Source organism: Perognathus longimembris, chromosome 2 (assembly GCF_023159225.1).
Source record: "Perognathus longimembris pacificus isolate PPM17 chromosome 2, ASM2315922v1, whole genome shotgun sequence".
Lineage (NCBI taxonomy): Eukaryota > Metazoa > Chordata > Mammalia > Rodentia > Heteromyidae > Perognathus > Perognathus longimembris.
This window is the reverse complement of record NC_063162.1, coordinates 141575754-141597095: the sequence shown is the minus strand read 5'-3', so window position 1 is coordinate 141597095 and position 21342 is coordinate 141575754. Positions and strand designations below refer to the sequence as shown.

The window sequence follows — 21342 nt, the reverse complement described above, 5'->3', positions numbered from 1 at the left end:
TATCCTAGGCCCTCTAGGAAAGAAGAGCTCAGTGCATGGGGTTTAGAAATAGAAATTGCGCGTTGCTTGGCAGGCCTGCTAAGGACAAAACAAATTTTCCATCTCCTGGCCTTCTCTCTGCGGGTTCAAACCCGTTTTCTTGCTCTCTCTCTCTCTCTCTCTCTGTGTGTGTGTGTGTGTGTGTGTGTGTGTGTGTAAAAGGGGGGGGACTGGCGTTGGAGTATCCTGATTTTAATAAGCTTCCCAATCAGAGCTCCCTCTCTCGCCCAACCCCCCCCCCCGCCCCCACCCCACCTCTCTCTCTTCTCTCTCTCTCTCTCTCTCTACCCGCTCTTCTCATCCCTCCCCTTCTCCATTTCCCTTCCGTTCCCTCCCAGTCAGGGCGTAATCAAGTCAAAGGCAGGATCAGGTTCCCCCCGCCTTCCCATCTCCAAATCCCGCCAAGGGAGCCCCAGCGTACCGTAGAGGGAAGTCCACACTGGGGAGAGGGGAAGAAAGCAAGCCGGGTGAGTCATCCATCCCAGAGACGGGGCCGAGAGCGAGGCAGGCGCCCGGGCAGGAGCCGCAGCCAGCCGCACCTGGACTCCCCCGTGGCAACCCAGGCCGCCTGAGCGCCCGAGAGGACCTTGGCAACTCCAAGTAAGTGCGAGCCAGCGAGCGAGCGCGCGCTTCCTCCAGGGGGGTCTCCCACCGTGCGCCGTGCGCCGCGCCCCGGCCCCCCCACCCCCCAGCCCCTTCTCCGGGGCTGGCTGCCTGCAGACTGGTGGTGGCTGCCGTTGGAGACAGGCTGCCTGATGGTTTTTTTTTTTTCCCCTTGAAAGGGCAAAACTGACTCGTGCAAAAGGCACCGGGAGACATTGGGGGGCGGCGGGGGGGGGTGGGGGAGGGCAGGTAAGGCTAGAGAGGGCGCGCTGGGATGCCTAGGGGGGACCGAAGCTCTGGAAATGGGAAGCCCGCAGGTCCAGGTGGCAGCTACCTGCTGGAGCACACAGCCAGGGGTGGCCTGGAGCTTTGCACGCGGCTACTCTTGGGAACATTTGGCGCTTGGGTTAGGTGTGCCTGGCTGGGTAGAGGGAAGAAAGCCAGCCCGGGGATTCCAGAGAGCCGATCTTCTTGCCCGGTGCTGCCTCTGCTTCTCCGATTGCCCCGGGGCTGACTTGCCAGCTGAGGGAGGACTCCTAGCTGGCATTTGTAGGTGTGGTGTGGTGGGCATGGTCAGGTTCCTGCCTCCCGCTTCTGCCTGCTGGGGCAATCCAGGAATGGTTCAGCCCCAAGTTTCACATGCACCTTGAATCAGATCTCTCCTTTGTGTCCTCATTTCAATCACTGCCCCGTACATGCTGGCACCTTAACTTTTCATTTCACTCACACAAACCTGGGGTGCGTTGCTTAGGAATCCGCCAGATAATTCAGAATTTGAGTGGTTTTTTTTTTTTTTTTTTTTTTTTTTTTTTTTTTTTTACTGAGTTAACAAAAGAGGGCCTTCGTTTTGGGGAAGGAATATATGCAACTCCTTACCTAATGCACAACGCATAAAACTTCCTTTCTCACCCCCCGCCCCAACCTATCTCAACACATCGCACACACGAACACATGCAGACTTTATGCACACTTTAGCTAACTCATTCCTCCTGTCTGGTGGTTAACAGTTGCTTTGTGTATTTAGGGATAGAGTGAAAACAGATGTGAAGGGAGGGAGCTAGGAAAGGAGGGAAAGAACAATGAGCAGGAATATCCAAGTTCTTTTTCAGATCTCTCCTCCTTGGGGTTCTTTTCACTCCTGCAGCTTAAGTGTGTGTGTGTGTGTGTGTGTGTGTGTGTGTGTGTGTGTGTGTGTGTGTGTGTTGGCGGGAAGGGCCTGGGAGTAGATCGAGGAACTACCAAGAAAAGCTTTTGGACTAATGAACTAAGGGAATGGTTTCACAAGCGCAGGCAGTGTGGGGTGGAGGAGGCTGCAAAGCCCATTTCAGGCCTTTGATCATCCACAGATGCATTGATTTGTAGGAATATTTAAGGGTAATGAGAGGGAAATTAAGGAGAAGTCGGACCACATAGAAAATGAAACTTGTATTTTCCATCTCCATTATGTAGTGTTTTAAGGAAATTATGTGCCTCGAAGGCCAAATCATCGAAAACACTTATTATGTTAAATTCAAAGGAAATGAGAATGCATAGTGTCTGTTGTACCCTCTGGGATGTGAATTATTCCTAAGTGGCAGCAATTGCACTTTCTCTTTTAAATTAGAGAATGAGATTTTTAAAAAATATCTTATTTTTTTTCCCTTAAAAACACTAATAATACCATTATTTTGTGCTTGAAGAAACTTTACTTGTTTCCATTCTCTAAGTGTATGGCAGGTCTTTAGAAGGTAATCTTTCTTCTACTGTTCACATGCCCTGTTGAGGACCTGCCTGAGTAAAAAATGTACCCAACCTTGAGGTACTGGATCACAGTTGTTGGCTGGACAATTAATTATGTTCTCAAAAGTAGAGTATCAAGTCATGAAGCCACTGTTAATATATGAGCTTTTAGTAACTTTTAAGTGAGTTATTACGGAGAAGAATACAAATGGATTTAACTATACACAGAGAAATGTTTTATATATATTATAGCATATATAATGTTTGCGCCCCTGTGTCTGTTTTCCATGAAATTTGGGATAAAAAACTTTTTGAAAGTTTTCATATACCTTATATGGTTTTCATATACAGCAGTGTGTAGAAAGACCTGAGTTTTGTTGTTGTTTGTTTAATGACATTCTGTTTTTAATTGTGGGGAAAACCAATGGCCTGGTTTGAATTTTCACAAAACCCAGTCATTTAAAATAATGTGAGAAAACGAAGATTCTTGAACAACTTTGGCAATTTGATTAGTTTTTATTTCCCCCTTCAGTGATATCCACGCTTTCTCATTTAAGTGTCATTCTCACTTGCTTTCTGATTCTATTCTTACTTGTGATACGGTGATTTTTATTACTATTCTGAGGAAATAGAGTTTTTGCTGGCTTGTTCAGAAAGGAAGTCATCATTTAGAATATACAGGACAGTTCTTCTAAATGATTTTTGTTTATAATATGGCTGCCACAAGCTAAGAGCATTGGCCTTGACGTCTCTACAGAAGGTAAGGTCCACTCTGAAGACACATTGCCCACACCCCGTGTGACGGAAGCATGACTGTGCTCCATGTCTGGGCCCTGCTCACCCACTTTCATGTCTGATTCACTCTGCAGATCCCGTTGAACACAACCCTTGAGTTGCCTGTGTTCCAGGCTCTGCTGGTGTTGAGCTGGGCCTCTCCCTAATGCCTTCTCCTCTGGCTGTTGGTCTAATGAATAATTTGAAGACCTGTTGTCTCTTGTTGGAACAAAACCATGCCACCATCTTGGGAATGGCGGTAATGTTTAGATGAGGGCCTTGGGACCTTCATTTTATTTATTTATTTATTTTTTTTTTATGAGCTGGGTCTGCTATTTCCTTCCTTCCACAGTCAGTTGGCTTGAGTAGAATTTGGATCATGGTTTCCCTTTAGAAAGCTGTTTTGTTCTTGATAGTCATGGCTAATTCAGGTTTCCACTCATTGGGCTATTTTTTCCCATCTACTTCAAGCCAGTCTTGTATGTGGCAGTTTTTGTAATTGGCATCGCAGTCTCTCTAGGTCATGAAATAGAATGTGTTTGATAAGAATTGAAGATTCTTCAGCTTAAAAGGGTAGCTATGATGAAATGTTAGCCAAGGCCAGTATAATTATGGTATTATTAATAAATTCAGTTATGTTGATCATACCACCAATCTCTGAGGGTTATAGACAAGAAATATAGCCAACTGTTCTTGCTGAGATATTTTAAATAATAAAATGGTATTTTTCCTCAGAGGTCTTTAGGTTTGGAGTCATTTTTTCACCATGGGTTTATTTAATGTACCCCTTTAGATGAAAAGAAGTTCACCATTGGGTTTGCTAAAAAGCAGAACTCTTGGATTTTTAAACTTCATGCATACCAACTATCAGGAAAATGTATTGCTATCTATTTGTCTTGAAACAAAATGAGTCATAGTACTAAGAATTACACTTTTTTGCATATTTTTATTGTCTTTAAGTAGTTGTACAAAGGTGTTGCCACACAACCAAGCAGTTTATGAATACAGTGCTTCTTGATCAATGTCACCCCTTTCAACATTCACCTACCCCTCCTAATCCACCCCTTCCTTCACTTTTAATTTTTAGGATAGATATTCTTTTTATCATCAAGAATTACTCTTAGCAAAAGCTGCAACATCGTTTTAAAACACAAACAGCGCGCTGCGCCTCTAACGTTTTGTTCTCGTTTCTTCCAACTTTTATTCTTCCCCTTCCTTTATTTCCTTGTATTCCCCTTTTATTAACCCAGTTTTGAGTGCCATCCGACAAGACCCATGATGCTTTGTCCCGTGGTTTTGTGATGGCCCATGGGGGTCAGCCTTACTTAGAGTTCCTGGATGGTTGGATGTTGCAGGCTGATATTTTGACAGTCTGCGGAGCTCGACCACTCAACCCTGTTGTCAGTGCCAATGTTCTCTCTTCCTGCTCAACAAGATGGGTTGCCTGTGGGATTCAGAGCCTTTAAGTCATCAACTTACACATTCAGCTTACAATAAATGTTGACTTTATTCTCCTTTCAGCTTCTCATCCTCTGCGGAGGGGCACAGCTAGGGTTTCTCGGCTCCATCATACCCAGGTCCAACAATTATCCATACACGAGGCATCTAATGATGCTATGCCGGACAGTGGAGCAGAGTTAAGACATACAGCCAGTTTCTTTTCTCTAGAGGTTCATGGTGTTGCAACTTCAAACACTTTGCATTTGGTAAGTGAAGCTGGTGAAATGTATGGAAGTGTAACTTATGGAGCACTATAGGAGAAATTCATTGAAAGGTACCAATCAACGAATGTTCATCATTTCCCCCTACCCATCTCTGAAGAAAAATGCTTTAAAAATCAGGGGTCATTTCATGAAACCAATGGCTTTTTATACTTTTTCCTTTACTCACTGCAGAACAGCACTGTGCACTATTACTGCCTTTTTTTTTTTTTTGGCCAGTCCTGGGGCTTGAACTCAGGGCCTGAGCACTGTCCCTGGCTTCTGGCTTCTTTTTGCTTAAGGCTAGCACTCTACCTCTTGAGCCAACAGCACCACTTCTGGCTTTTTTCTGTTTATTGTGGTACTGAGGAATCAAACCCAGGGCTTCATGCATGCTAGGCAAGCACCCTACCACCAAGCCACATTCCCAGCCCCTAATACTGCCTTTTTATGCTTATCTTTTATCATTATTTTTACTGCTTTACTATGATCTGATTTTTTTCCCCTAACTTCTCTGTCTATTTTTTTTTTTTTTTTTGGCCAGTCCTAGGCCGTGAACTCAGGGCCTGAGCACTGTCCCTGGCTTCTCTTTTGCTCAAGGCTAGCACTCTGCCACTTGAGCACAGTGCCACTTCTGGCCATTTTCTGTATATGTGGTGCTGAGGAATCAAACCCAGGGCCTCATGTATACGAGGCAAGCACTCTTGCCACTAGGCCATATTCCCAGCCCCTCTGTCTATTGTTTTATCTTCCTTGGCCTGCCAATTTCTAAATGGGACATTTTTAAGTCTCTTCCCCCCCCCCCCACACACACACACAGAGCAGGGGTTGAAGCAACCTCGACTTTCACTGGGAAAATGCCCCCATACTCTTTGAGGCATCTTCCCCATTCGACTTGAGAACTGTAGTATTTTGCACAGGACCACTGAAGATACCAAGTTAACCACTGAAAACTGAATGAAAAACTAAATAGTTGACCTTGAATATCATTCATTCTTTTTGCCCATTATAATCGTCTTCTGTCTAGCTTTGATACCCAGTCTCCTTGCCTTACTATCACTTAGTGCTAGTTTCCTAGAAGAGCCCAAGGGTCCTCCACTGGAGACTTTTCTACAACTCTGCCCTGCTCTTCCTTCATTCCAAAGGCTGTGTGGATCAACCAGCTTTCTGAAATGTCTCCTAGTCATCATGTACTTACTTCAGTCTCTTTAAACATCTCATTGTTTCTGCTTACTCAGCCAACTGTATTGTTCCAAAGCAACAAGTCTGATCACTCAAAGCTTTGTTTCCCTCATAACTCCCACATAGCTTTGAGGCTTTTACTTATCAGTAGTTTTCACATTTATTTCTCAGTCATATTTTTATAATTCTACTAAGGTAGGCTAAGTAGGACTTTTCTTTTAAATGAGAAAGACTTAGAGAAGGTAAAGTAGCCCTTCCAATGATAATAGAACAAAGGTTGTCAGATCCTTAGTTTGGGTATTTTTTTCTCTTTTATTACCTAATACCATTTCTGTCTAATAAAATGATGATACCCCCCCCACACTTTTCTCACCTCAAATCTCAAGTCCAATGTGCATATAAAATCCAGCAATGGCTCCCTGTCACCAATGCTTTGCAATCAGATTGAGGACTCATGGTTGAGTATTCAGAGGCCTGGGTCTCATCTTCACATCCTTACTTAAAAAGTTAGAATTGGGGCACCAGAGGTAGCACACAAACTCTGTACACGAATGACCCCTTACATGTTTTTGCCCCATCAGTCTAACATTAGAGCATCAAATATATTGAGTCATTACTCTTGTGTGTCAATTTTCATCCCTTTAAACAATAAGGAAAAGGTTTTTACCTCCCAGATCGTTCTCTCCTTTGCTCTAACTGCAGTACTGTGAAAAGAAACAGAGCATACACATATATCCAAGGCCTCGGGTGTTTGGTATATAAGATCTCCCAAACAGACTGTTTTCCACAGGGTCTTGGAGAACATGTTGCTTTCAGGGGCCCCCAATCCAGAGTTTAGTTACCTTCTTGCTGACATAGTGAAGCCCACAGCTGTGACCTTTTTGACCTCTGCTGATGGAGGCTTTGGTCCAGAGGAGATTAATGTTTGGATTCAGGAAACAGTGAATGTCTCCTGCTCTCCCTCCTTCCCTCCCTTCCTTGTAGTATGGGAGATTTGAACTCAGAGTCTAATGCTTAATGTCCAGGCACTTGCTCTACCACTTGAGCCACACGCCTCCTCAGTCTTTATTACTTTTTTTTTTTTTTGGCCAGTCCTGGGCCTTGGACTCAGGGCCTGAGCACTGTCCCTGGCTTCTTCCCGCTCAAGGCTAGCACTCTGCCACTTGAGCCACAGCGCCACTTCTAGCCATTTTCTGTATATGTGGTGCTGGGGAATCGAACCTAGGGCCTCGTGTATCCGAGGCAGGCACTCTTGCCACTAGGCTATATCCCCAGCCCTTTATTACTTTTGTTGTTTGTTTTTGGAAAGGGTTTTATGTTTTTGTCTGAGACTGGCCTTGGAACACTATTCTACCTATATTTCCCACATAGGGGATTTCACCAGCAAACACCACAATGACCAGCTCATTAGTTGAGATGGGGTTTTCTAACTTTAGCCGAATCTGGCCCGGAATCTAAATCTTCTCCATCTTTGACTCTGGTGTGGCTGGGATTACAGGTGTGAGCCATTGTACCACCAAGCCAGGAATCAGCGTGTCATCACCATTGTGCTTACTGCCCAGTGCACCCTCAAATCTACTGGAAGCTTAGGTGTTTAGATCTAAATTGAACACGATGATGGCCTTCCCTGCTTTGCTCACCCGAGAGGTGGTGGTAAAGGTCAAGGGCTGCATTGTAACACTGGTCAACTGTAAACCATTACACTAAACACTATTATGAAAATCCAGCAGGGGCAATTTTTATTTCTCTCATTCCCCAGTTTTACTGATGTCAGGTTTACTTTCTCCAAATGCCTAGAGATTGCTTAAGATGCCTCGAGGTAAGGTTGACCTAGTGAAGCGAGAAGGAGGGAAGATGTGTGAAGGGAATGAAGAAAAGGAAATCTGTCATGGTTTAAAAAAAATAGCAAGAAGATAATTCTAAGGGAAGTTAAACAAAACCAGTCATGATTTCATTGATTAAATACTGTATTAGAATTCCTCACCAAGAGTCTTACAAGGTGCAGATCACATGTTTTTCAGGCATTCCCCCTAAGTGTAGGTCCTTACTACTGTTGTTTACACAAAAGCTGTGCTGCCCTGACCCTTCCCCTGTATGTCATCCGTGGGCTTCTCGTAATGTGCAGATTCTCTAAGCTGGGCTCCAGTGGCTCAGGCCTGTCATCCTAGTCACTCATGAGGCTGAGATCTAAGGATCACGGTTCAAAGCCTGCCTGGGCAAGAAAGTCCATGAGGCTCTTATGTCCAATTAATCAGCAAAAATCTGGCACTGAAGGTGTGGCTCAGGTGGGTAGAGAGCCAACCTTGAATGAAAATGCTAAGGGAGAGGGTCTTCGCCCTGAGTTCAAGCCTCAGAACCAGCCTAAGAACAAACAACAACAACAACAAAAAGCAGGTTTGGACCAATCAGTCTCTTGGTGCTTTCAGGCATCTGCTGACCTGAGGGCTTTATTCATGTTGAGTTACAAGACATTTAGTTTGGTTAAAGAAACTGGAGAGAACAGAGAGAGCAGAACTCTTCACCAGGTCCACAGCTTGATAAAAAAAAAGCCAGGAGAGTCACTGACAATAGTGCGTCTGGATTCATGGAAAAGCTTCTCCTGCATCTTCAGGCCTAGGAAGTTATGATGTTTGATTATTTAAGGCAGACATTTTGCACACACCTCCTGATTGCCATTGGCATTTCTGGTGCCTCCTTAGGAGTACAGATACATAGCTCTGTGTGGCAGGGTCAGCCTGAAAATTGCTCCTGCTGACGTCTTCCCCTAGCAAAGCAATATGGGACCCAAATGTTGCTTTCTTCATTTGCATGAAATGCATGATGAAAAGTGTTTGAGTATACTCTGTTCTTAATGTCCAAAGATGGTCATAGGTGCTTTGTATTATCATTGGGGTTCATACTGTCACTCTTTTCTTAGTGTGAACTTGTATCAACTGTTTTCCCTTCCATACCATCGTGGAAGTAGAGCAGGAGTGAGTATCATCCTTGCGTGTGACGCCCTCGAAGACATTAGACTGCCCAGAGAAGAATCAGAGCTTTCTATGGCCTTAAGAGTCTAGATTTATTCAATAAGGAACGTAGTCTGGTAATAGAGAAAGTCATCTAGGCTAATAAATAGAAGTGACTTTAGAATAATGTTTTCGTAATGACCTTCATGATTTTCTGAGAATATGGCCTTTACTCATCCTAGCTATAGGGTCATTGCCTCCAACAGCAGAACTATCTGGTCGCTTTTCTTTTGAGCATAAGCTCATCAGGTGTTATGACCATCCATCCATCAACTGATCAGGTGTTGTGTGCAGGTGCCTTCTGGGTACGGTGCATTTGCGTAGATGGGCTTCAAATGAAGGAGCTTGAAGCTTCTGGAAGAAAGCTTCTGGAAGAACACAGGTAATTGTTTAGATTATTTTAAATAAGCATCCATGATTAAGTCTTGCAGCAATGACACAAAGCCTTCCTACCTGACCCTTTTTCTTTGTCTCACAATGTGTGTTTCATTATTGGATAATGTCTCTAGACATATATAGGATCTCAAACGGAGCTCAATCCATGTCAAACTTGAGAAAACAGGTTGGTTAATTTAACCACTTGAAAAATAATGAAAGTTTTATTTTCATTGTTATGTTTGTTATGAGGAAAACAATAATACACGTGAAGGAATGCATTATAGTTTTCCTACTCTAGAAAATTATGTGTTCAGTGTTCAAGTTATTCAGTTTTATGTAAGAACTTAGAATAGACTGATATACTCTTACAGGGTAATTATGTCTGTTTCTCTCAACACTATGATCGATGCATACAATATCGTTAATAACTACACATATATTAACATATGCATCTATTTGTACAAAATGAGCCAATTAAGAGGAAAATTCCATTTATTGAGCTTGATATGGCACATGAGGATCACACAAATGCTGTCGTAATTCTATGAGTTTCCATGTAACGACCTGGAAATAGAAAAGTACAAATAAAAATCCATGCAGCAAACAACAACAACAACAACAAAATTCTCTCTCCTAGCAAAGGACTTGTGTAGATAAGAAGAAATAATCTTGAGAAGTTTAGCCTGTGCCAAGTAAAGGTTAAGTGGAATCAACACAGTGTTCCATTCTTAGCGGGAACGACCCTTCTTTCCATGTACCCAAGGGTGAAAGTCTTGCTGGGGAAGAACATCTGTGTGTCTCTGCCTGGGCCCCTCCACCATGTCAGCTGGGCCTAGGAGCCTGGGAAACTTCAGAGCTGCTGAGGACTTCAGGGCTGGGGCAAATGCACTGTTCTAGGTGGGTCAGCTCCAGGGTGCAAACCTCTTTGATGCCTGACACTCCAGGGTTTGGCAGCTTTCAGGGTGTTATTTATTCTCTCTGTTATTATTTGGAATGACTAGTGTACAATTGGCTCCAGTTGAAAGTAAGTCGGATCAAATTTGGGCTTGGAAATCACTTTCTTGATCACAGAGGAGAGGTGAAAGTCAAACGCCTTTATTGTCTATGCCAGTGTTAAGATTCCCACCAACTTGGTTCTCAAGTGTTTTTTGTTTGTTTGTTTTGTTTTAGCTTTTTAAAAGAATAGTGTTTTAGTCTAATGGAGAGGGAATCACAGTTTCCCTTCTGATAGGTCGTATCTGGGCATTTGTAGATAGACTTCAAGGCTGTGGTGAATGAATTTGGTGTGGAGAAGTAGATCAAAAGCAGTTTAGAAAGCGACATGGATTTTTTTTTTTTATAACCAATTCCCCTTTAAACAGATCCACATTTCCTAAATGCAGGCTAACTGTGGGTTCCCAAGATCGCAACTAGAGATGTTCTGTCTCAAGAGGTGAAATGAGAGCCATTAACTTCAAAGGCAAGCGCAATAAAAATAAAAGTGGATTTGAACTGTGAGGCCTTAGGGAAAACATCCAAGAATGAGAAAGAGAGAAGCCCTTTGTTTAGAGAGAGGAACTCTAGGCCTCAGAAAATGCTACTAGCTGGGGTGATGAGGCTTTCCCATGGTAGACAAATGGGAGGGAAATGTTCCATTTGGTCCTTGGGACCCATCAGCTTTGAGGCTGCTCCTTGGGAAATGTCTCTGGAAAGCAACTGCCTCACTCACTTTCTAAGTCTCTTGGGCTTCAGATGTCTCCAGCAATAAGAGTCCCATGAAATCAGTCTGACTTCATTGGTCAAGACATCTCCATTTCCATCATGCTCTTCTCCGAAGACAAAGTAGTAGCAGCAATGATGGTAAATACTTCCTGCCTCAGCCAGGATGGGCCCAGTCACGAGTGCAGGACTCTGAGCTCAACAGTCTGATCCCTGGAACCCATTCTTCCTAACATTGCTCACCCAGTCTGCACCCGCGTCTTTTCCACCTTTCTTGGAGTTGCTCCTTTCCAAAGGGAGGTTCACAGCAGGTCCAATCAGCCCAGGCCTCTCATTGGCCTGCCAGCTTTCTGGGTCCTGTCAGCCCAGGCCTCTCATTGGCCTGCCAGCTTTCTGGGTCCTGTCAGCCCAGGCCTCTCATTGGCCTGCCAGCTTTCTGGGTCCTGTCAGCCCAGGCCTCTCATTGGTCTGTCAGCATTCTGGGTCCTGTCAGCCCAGGGCTGGCTTTGATCTGTCAATTTCCTGGGCTTGTGATGATCTACCCTGACTGCTGTTTCCCAGCTATACTGTGGAATGTTGAACATCCTGTTTTAACATTTAGAAAAGAGGTTAGACTTGGGCCTAACATGCTTCTATTAACCCATTTCTGTCAAAAAGGCTCACCTAATTATGAACATCAAACACAACACTTAGCATCTTCTGTCTCAGATTGACTCCTTCCTTATCTGATGTTAAGTCTGTGCCAAGGTGTTACAGTCCCATCATTATCCACCATTAGGCTTTGAGCAATAGCAGTTGGAAGCAGATACAAGATTGGAGAATATGCCTTGCCTTCACAAGGTGATTTTAGTGTTTCTTTAGCAAGGAAGATAAGTCTAAGATTTAGAGGCTGTTCCTACTCCTCCGCCCCCATAGAAGCAGTTTTGTTGATTTTCTAACTTTACATGGTTTTGCTTATCTCAATTCTTGGTGACATTTAAGCAACAAACAAACAAACAAAAAGAACCCACAACTTTTTTTCCTTGAGAATATCTTTTTAGACCTAAAAGAGAGACTAGGCACCTTTGATTGGAAGAGTAGAGAGAGACACAGATCAATGGGCAAGGCTTTACAAGCAAGGGGGCAAATGAGAAACCAGGGAGCTGATTTATCAGATAAGTATGCATGACTTTTTACTGAAATAAGGATGAGCAAAACTGACAGAGAAGTGTCATGTGCAAATGAGGGACATTTAAGTACATACCAGAAAAAAAAAGTCTAGAAGTGTTAATTGGTTTTTACTAAAGCAAATCTGTAGCTCTGATAATACAGCACACAAGAGAGTATCTAGCTGGTATTGTTCCCTTTTGGAAGTTGTTCTATGAAAGTAACATCTGTTACCAATTCATCGTGGGTCACTAGTCTTTATTATTTAAAGGAAGTCACAGTATTCATGGCCCTGTATCTTTTCACTGAACATCACTTTTTAAATCTATTGGTAGCCCATTACATGCAGTTCTTCCACCTTATCACTGTCTGAACTGCAAAGCAGTAGGTATGCCCTCCATGTTTGCCATTGTGGAGAATTAGAGAAGCCTCTTTCTTAATTTCTATCCATCCTTTTGCTTGCCTCTAGCAACCCTAGCCACAAATGCTTACCTGAGCCATCATTGTCTGGCATCTCTTGCCTTACTAGTTCTTCATTATTTCTGCTTTATTGTTATTACTATTGTATCTGTTATGATTTCTTTGTTATTTTGGTTCTGCTATTACCACTGTTGGAAATATCCTCCATGTATACACTTGTAGGAGGCCCCCACAGACCAGGACCCCAGAGACCAGGCCCCCAGAGACACGGGATTACTGTGTGCAACCCATCTGGTATCCTGTCCTCATGCTGGACGTTGACATCTCTGTCTTTTGCAATGCTCTGGGGACCTGGGACAATACATGAAAGTTTAGGGGCCACCAGTAACATTAGGTATTATCCCTTGAAACTGCCAGGGTAGGAGGTAATTGTGTCCCGTATTACTAGATATCTCTGGAAACTGAAGATCTTGCATTCTTTTCTTACTACTTCCTAATCATCTTTGCTGAGCACCATTTATCAACATTAATAAAACAATGAGAGATAATATTTATGAAGTGCTTTTGGATATTATGGGAGGCACACTTAGTGCGGGGGCCAAATTCTCCCCACAGCTCTTTGGGGTAGGATTTTTTTGTCTTCCTAAATGAAGGAACTGGGTCTTTAGGATTCTTAGGTTGGTCATTGAAGATCACAAACTCATTAGAAGTAGAACTAAATTCAGCAAAATAGAACACTAGAAAGTGGGTACTGGAAAGGGATGGAATGGAGGCAAAGGGATAAGGGGTAAAGGAATGAAGAGGAGAAGGGGGGAGAATGCAGTATCATTTCCATGTATGTTCTACAATATTAAGAAGAATGAGGAAGGAGATGGGTGGGGAGGGAAGGAATAGGTAACAGCACTGAAAGGAGTGACATTGATAAACCTATATTGTATTCATAAATTCCTTTGTTAAATGAAAACTCCTTTGTACAACTACTTTAACAGACTAAAAGATGAAGAAGAAGTGGAATTGAGGTTGTAGCTCAAATACATCTAACCACAATTTTTGTCAGTACCATATTCCTTCTCTCTCATGTCGGAGACAAGACCCCAGTGACTCTTCATATCATTTTAGTTCAATATTTCCTACTTCTCCCTAGCCACCATCTAGGAATTGGATGTCACACCATGTCATTAATTTGTACTCCATTCCAGTCTGGAAGATACAGTCAATCGGATAGTGAATGCTGTCATCAGTCCAGAAATCTTGGATTGCATGTCCTTGCCTACTTCTCCATTCTCCAGTGTTTTCCCAGGCCTGGGTTAGTTTGGCACAGTGGTTCACCATGCCTGTGCTGAGAAGAGGGCTGCTTAGCCTGATACTTGAGCCTGCTATCACCTGACCAAATTATTTGTTGGACTGCTCTGTTCCAGCCCCAGGGGAGGCCACAATGCTGTGTTTGTTTGTGTATGAGAATCTCTGGCTTTGATTAGCAGCAAGCTCCAGTGCAGCTGGACATACAATAGGGACCAAAGGATGGGGGGACAAAAAGACAACTCCTGCTACAGTTTCCCATTGGAAAGCATTCACTCTCAATCTCAGACACCCAACAGTGGGACACAAGGGCAGAGGCTGGGAAAGGTTAGGTGACGCATTCTCCAGGCCCTGCATCTGTGGTGTGTGGTGAGGCTTTCAGCCCTCTATCTCTCAAAATGTCTTTCACAATTCTGGTTTCTGATGGGAATTAATGGACTTAGATGAGGGGCAAAACCCAGAGGGCTGATAAGCATGAAGAAACCCTGGGATTACAAAATTAAGGCAAACACAATGAAAAGGGTAGCTAGTCTGTACAGTTAAAAGCCTCCATGATCCTAGCCTCTAGGTATCTTCGAAGAGAGAGATAGAGACAGACAGACAGACAGACAGAGACAGAGAGACACACACAGAGAGAACTTGTGTCTAGAAAATATAACCCAGGATTAAGTAGTGAAAAGAATGGCTTTGTTAGGGTTTCTGGAAGAAGACCTTTAAGAGGGGAGGGAGCACAAAGAGGACAGGATTTTTTATAGACAGGATTGTAATGCCAGTGTGGCAGAAAGGTAGAGGAATGTGTCCCAGAATGAAGAGTGAGAGGATGCTAAGTAAGACATTGAGGGTGCAGGGGACAGAAGGGCCTGATTGGTGCAGAATGGCTTAGAACAAACATCAGAGTTGGGGCGATGAGGGGGGGTGGTGGGGTGGGGGGTTGGTGAGGGAGGCGGCAGGATGTTGGGGAATACTAGCCAGACCTTTCAAATGCAGGCTACCCTCCTTGAATTTTATTGTGCCAAATAGCATGGCATCCCTGAGGGTTGTTTACCAAAGGAAGGAAAAAATAACTTGGTGAAAAATTATTCCAGCTAGGATATAAGAAAGATTATTTTTGGACAAGTAATAGATTACAGGTGGAGAGAATTAGTGAGGTTATAAAAAGTAATCCTGTGGGCCCCTCTTTCCCCAACCCCTTGATCTTTCAAATTGTGGAAATCCTGTTCATGCTTCAATGCTCTGCTTAAATACCATCCCCTCCATGAAAATTGCCTTATCCCCCTATTGGAAATGAATACTTAGTCCTTTTTTGGTTCCTCCACTTTCTATGGTTTTTCTTTCATGGTTCTCCCTCCCTCCCTCCCTCCTTCCCTCCCTCCCTCCCTCCCTTCCCACTTTCCTTTCTTCCTTTTCTGTATACATATCAGGCTCCATGATCAATGTCAGGAGCATAGAGATGAATGGCTGTTCCTGTCATCAAATCACAGGATCCTAGGTAGAACATCAGCACAGTCAGGATTTGTACATTTGTTTTTCTTTTTCTTTTCTTTTCTTCTTTTGGTGCCAGTCTGTGGCTTGAACTTGGGGCCTGGGCACTGTCCTTAGGCATTTTTGTTCAAAGCTAGCACTCTACCACTTGAGTTATAGCTCCATTTCTACTTTTGGGTGGTTATTTAGAAATAAGAGTCAAATGGACTTTCCTTCTGGGGGTGGCTGTGAACTTCAATCCTCAGCCTTCTGAGTAGCTAGGATTACAGGTGTGAGCCACTGGCACCTGGCTAGGATTTTCATTTTTGGTGGCTCATAGGTGAGACATCTAAGTCAGCTGGGGCTGGATTCTAGGAAGGCTCTCAGCACAGTGGCTTCTGTTTTTTAAAGACTGAAGAATATAAAAAGAAAATGTGTAAGTTGTAGATAGAGGTGCTTATGTGAATTCTGACCTTATTGTTTTCTTGTAATAGCTTCTATAGATGGCTAACTTTTCCTAATTGACTATCAATTTTTTGCTCAATGTTTTATTCAATAAGGAAGGAAGGGAGGGAGGGAGCGAGGGAAGGATGGGGGAAAGAAGGAAGGAAAGAATCAATGCATGAGTGGAAGTAAGTAGGTAGTTAGGAAGGTTCTTTTCTCTAGACACTACAAAAGAAAGTAAAATCTATCTGGAGTCTAACTATTATGATAAAAGGAAGGTATATAAAAGGTAAATTTAAAAAAAGATATTAAAAGCTGGGTTCTGGTGGCTTATACCTTTAATCCTAAGTATGTAGGAGGCTGAGATCTGAGGATCATGATTTGAAGTCAGCTGGGTAGACAAATCTGTGAGACTCTTATCTCTAATTAACTAGCAAGAAGCTAGAAGAGGTATGGTTCAGTGTAGAACACTGGCCTTGATCAAAACACCTAAGTGAGAATGCAAGACCTTGTTCTAAGCTGCAGTAATAGCACACACATCCAAACCAAACCAAACAAAAAACTGAGATGTTGAAACTGTTGGACGTGGGAATCCTAAAGTAATTACTAGGAAAAAGAGCCTGCTGGAAGAGTTGGTTTGGGGAAAGAGGTGAGTGACCCAGACCCGAAGGAATTGTAAGGAGACATAATTATTGATGTACTGAGCTGGGGCTGGGTGCAGGCCTCTGGGTGTCCCTGAGCCTTTGGTGACTGGAGTCTTCGGATGACAGTAGCCTTAGGCTTGTAGTCCTAGGTCACCCAGCTTCTGTTTGAATGCTAGCATTCCAGGCTCATTACTACGCATTTTCTTCTTTAACATACTTTCCCTACAACATGGTAAGACCAGGCTAACATTATTATTTTTCCCCTGGAAAATGTATTTTTTTTATTACTTTGTACCTTATTGATGGAAGCTTCCTTGGATATACAAACTTTCCAGAAAATTCTCTAATCAGGTCTAGATATACACATGCAAATGGAATGGCTTGAGGCCAGATCTTCTAGAAGACATCAATTGGCCTAGAAAGCCTCTTATAATTCAGGTGACCATAATTCAGACACTTACTAATTTGCCCACATTGAGATGACAGCTCTTGCCCACAATGTTCATTTTCCTATGTTCTAATTATCTTCTTCCATGTGTAGTCCATTCATGAAACCCAACGTCCTAGGGACAGTGAAAGCCGGACTCTTGTGGCTCAATACGCATTGATTGAGGTAGGTGTGATTAACAGCGTTGGGATGTTTTCAAAGGCAGAAAGAGTCTTAAGTTCTTGGTTGAAAGGGTTCCTTTCCAAGGAGAATCTTTAGTTATCTGGCGCCTCCTTTCCTGTCCACAGTGAGCGCTGCTCCTCCACAAGCCCTGCTTGCTGGGTTTGAGGCCTCTGTCTTCTGTATTTTCTTTGTCCCACTCCAGGGGTCCTCTTTGGTGGTGGAGGGGAGAGTGGAGGGTAAACATACCATTGTCCGTTTTCTTCATTAAAACGTCATTTTCCCCCAGCTTTGATAAAAGAAAGGGAAGCTCAGAAAGTCAAAATTGTCTGGTTTCCAGCCCTCAATTTAATTACAGCTCTGAAGAAGCAGGATATGTCCTGGGGGGCAGAGATTAGAGAAGATATTTCCAAGAAAGCCATGTAGCTCAGTCTGTATTATATTTAATGTGGTTTCAGATTGGGAGTTAGTTAGTAATCCTGGTTTAAGTACTTTGGAGCTGAGGAGGGTAAATTTGTTTTTTTCTCCTTCCCTATTTTCAGTAGTACTGGAGTTTGAACCTCCAAGTCTTGTGCTTGCTAAGCAAGCTTTTCACCACAGAACCACTCCTGATTTTTGCTTAGTTATTTTTCAGCTTTTTACTTTAATGCCTTTAACAACTATCTTCCATGTAATACTTTACTATTCAAATTGCTTTTGTATCTTATTTACTCTCCAAATAATTCTGTGAGATCAGCTTTTTAAATTATATTTTTATTATCTTTAGTTGTACTGAGCTCAATTTTAATATCACCCTACCTATAGATAAAATAAATAAGGAGGCACATCCTATGGTTTTTCAAAAAAAAAAAAAAGAGGAAATGACTGCTACCTCATCTATCTTTTGGGAATGAATAATCAAAGCCTGCGGAAGTATTATGTAAAAAAAATTTCCAAGAAAATGTGTTACCCTGTTCTTTCCAATGTGAAGCATTGCTTCTCTTGCTCAAGAGCACTGTTTCTTGAAGAATATTATGCCTGCAATCCTCTGGGATAATCCTAGGAAATGAGAAGGTTTGGATGAGTGCTTAGCAATACATTCATTCTTTCATTCGTGTGTGTGTGTGTGTGGTGTGTGTTACTGGGGTTTGAATTTGGGGCCTTGTACTTTCTAGGTAAGTGCTCTTCTACATGAGTTGAGCCAAGTGTCCAGTCCTCTTTTGCCTTATTAAATTTTCAGATAGAGTCTCATGCTTTTCCCTGCAGCCAGTGTCCGGTTGTTGGTTGAGGCGGGGTTTCATGTACATTTTCTCATTTGGTTTTGTTCAGCAGTGATTCACCTAAACTTTGCATTCTGGATAGCTGGGATTACAGGTTTGCACTACCATACCCAAGATAACTGTCATAGTTAAACTTGTGAGCCTATTTTTACTTGTGTGTATGAATGTGTGTCTGTATTATATCCTGTGTGTGTGTGTGTGTATTTGTGTGTGTGTGTGTGTGTAGATCTGTGGTAACACTTACAGCAACTTGGAATTGGATACAGTTCACCACTGACTTCATCTTTCCATTAAAACACTTAAATTAGGCTTCTCTGTCCTCGTGTGTGAAACAAGAGCCTAACTAAAAGATTGCCAAGATCTCTTGAAGAGCTTTGATTCAGGCCTTATGGTCCGGCTATGGGGTCTCCAGAGTTTTCCTCTTTTTCTCTGAGATCTCTTGCATCTTCTCTTGTAAGTCATTGGTCTTCAAACCGTGGTTCTCAGATCTACAACAGAGCTCTACCTAGCAGCTCACTGAAGTGTAAATTCTCAGTACCATACCGCAAACTCTGAGTGTGGGCCAGTAACCTCTATGTTAGTAAGCCCTCTGATATCTGAGAAAATTCAAGAACCACTGATTTAAGCTTTCTTGATCCTATTTAGTAAACGCAAGTATGCATTGTCTTCCTCTACTATGTTAGGACTTTACAAGTCAACTGCTGCCTGTGGTTCAGGGAAAACCATTAGGAAAGTTCATCTTTGTGTTTCTTTGGTGACTTCCTAAGATAAGAACCCATTGCTCTTCCCTATGCAAGTTTGCCCAAGGAATGAAGTTTTCAACTCTTGGCAGTCTTCACTTCTGCTTCCAACACACATGCCTTTCATGATCATGCTTGAGCTAACTGACCTCGCTGTTTTCCAACAACCTAGTTCACACATAAGTATACTAATTACCCTGTAGTTACTGCATGAAGTACACAGTTCCCTGTGTATTTGGTTCACACACCACCACATGAATGGCAGATGCAAATGGGTTTTATAGACAGTGACCCATCATATCACTTCTTAATTAGTCATCCTGGCATTTGGCATTCATTTAGGCACCCGAGTGCACTGAAGATTGTCTTGTCTTTTGTCCTCCAGTGATAAGCCCACAAGATATTTTTCACAAGTGGGCAATCCAAAGAAATCAGCCAACAAAAATGAAAGTACAGATAAGGGATGACAAGTAATTTAACACTAGAAGTGAAACTTAAGCGTGAATAGAGTGAGTTGGAGTAAGTGTACGTGAGGATAGGGACTCTGCTGCCATCTGAGATCTTCTGGACACAGCCAAACCTACTGTGCAAAGGAAGGCAAGATAACGTATATAGGAGATGTGGAAATGAGAAGGAGGAAGCTATCCCCCCACAAATTCTGTGGCAATGAAATCTCTTCAGTGGTATTCTGAATTATGACATCGAGAGATTGATAAATACAAACATGGGAAAGGGTGTGGCGAGGGACAGGGGAAAAATAATTATTATTCATGATTGGAATTTTACCCCCTCCCCTCCTCAAAATAGCTTAAATCTCTGAATTTTAAATGTTCTACATGTATACTAAGTAAATATTATTTTTACTCTAATTTCCTTATGCATTTGTAAACGAAAGAAAGGGTTTAACGGCTACACAGTTTTTCATAGATCACAAATCAGTCATTATTTTCCTCATGGATTAAAGGTGCTTTCCATGGTTTCAGATTACATGATCATGTTTCTCCTCCCACCCAGCCTCGCTGTGGGGACTGTTGGCATCTATCTGCCCTCATATTACTCCTGAAAATAACTATACTAGAGAAGTGGTACATTTGTCAACTAGGGAACAGAGTTTCCTATTTGCAACACCCATTAATTTATTCACCCATCAGCTATTTCTGAGATGCTCACATACAGTTCTTCAAAGCCCTGGCAATCCAGGTGTAGAAGCATCAGAGGTCCTCCTCGTTTTTCATTCTCAATAGATGAGAGGCAAATAAGTTAGCCATGGTTCTTGTTACTAGTAAGGGTTATAAAGAAGGTGAAAGAGGGTAATGCAGTGCAGAGGGGTGGTGTGTGTGTGTGTGTGTGTGTGTGTGTGTGTGTGTGTATATGTGTATGAGGGAAGCTAGGATGGACAAAGAAACATGTGTAGGGAGGCCTCTGACTTCAACCAAACCAAATGTGGTTCCTTTCCTAGGTCACATCACAGATTGTACAATTTCAGTGATGAAATCAAAACTTAGTACGTTGTACTTAACTATTCATGTCAAACACATTACTTCGCCTAGTCACTCATGGCCTATTTTGAATAAAACTGATGAGAAAACCCCTAATAATTAGTTTATACATAGAACTTTAATTCAAGGCTATCACAACTTTTTTTGCCCATATTTTAAGCCACATTCTATTGTTGCCATTAACTTTCTGCAGTTCTACATGTAAATACCAAAGGTTGTGGTCACAACTAAGAGATGAATATGAAACACTTATGTACTTGATTGGAAAAAGAAAATCTTCTCAAAAATATGTCACTGCAAAACAAAAAGAGTAGAGTTATAGAAAGATTACTAACCCTGTCATAGAATATTTCTTAGCACCAACCATTTAAGGATTGGCATTCGTCCTAAATATTATTAGAAGGTATATTAGCACTTTTATTAGTTTTATAATTAGTATATGGGTATGAAGAAAACCATTGAGTTACCAACTTAAGCAACGCAACATGAGCTGTGAGAACAAGAAATCGGTGTGAAAGTATTTGTTTAGACACTATTTTAACCAAATTCCAAAAAGGAATCCAAATCATATTTGGTTTAAAGGATTTTATTCTTACAAAGCAAACATCTCTTTGATTCTTGGCAAGCTGAGAGCAGGTAGCAAGCCTGGCCTTCAGCGAGCTTGGGAAATGCTATTAACCTCAGAGTTTCCAGGCGAGAGCTGGGGCGACTCAGGGGCTTCT

At 42.5% G+C, this 21342-nt stretch overlaps 1 protein-coding gene across 1 annotated transcript in view; it reads left to right on the top strand.

Moving 5' to 3' along the window:
• Positions 1 to 381: 381 nt before the first annotated feature.
• The window catches only part of Ptn (pleiotrophin), an 88654-nt gene continuing 67693 nt past the window's right edge, over positions 382 to 21342 (top strand). Inside the window, exon 1 of the mRNA XM_048337952.1 lies at positions 382 to 639. The gene's annotated coding sequence lies outside the window, so the exon portion shown is untranslated. The remainder of the gene's footprint in view (positions 640 to 21342) is intronic.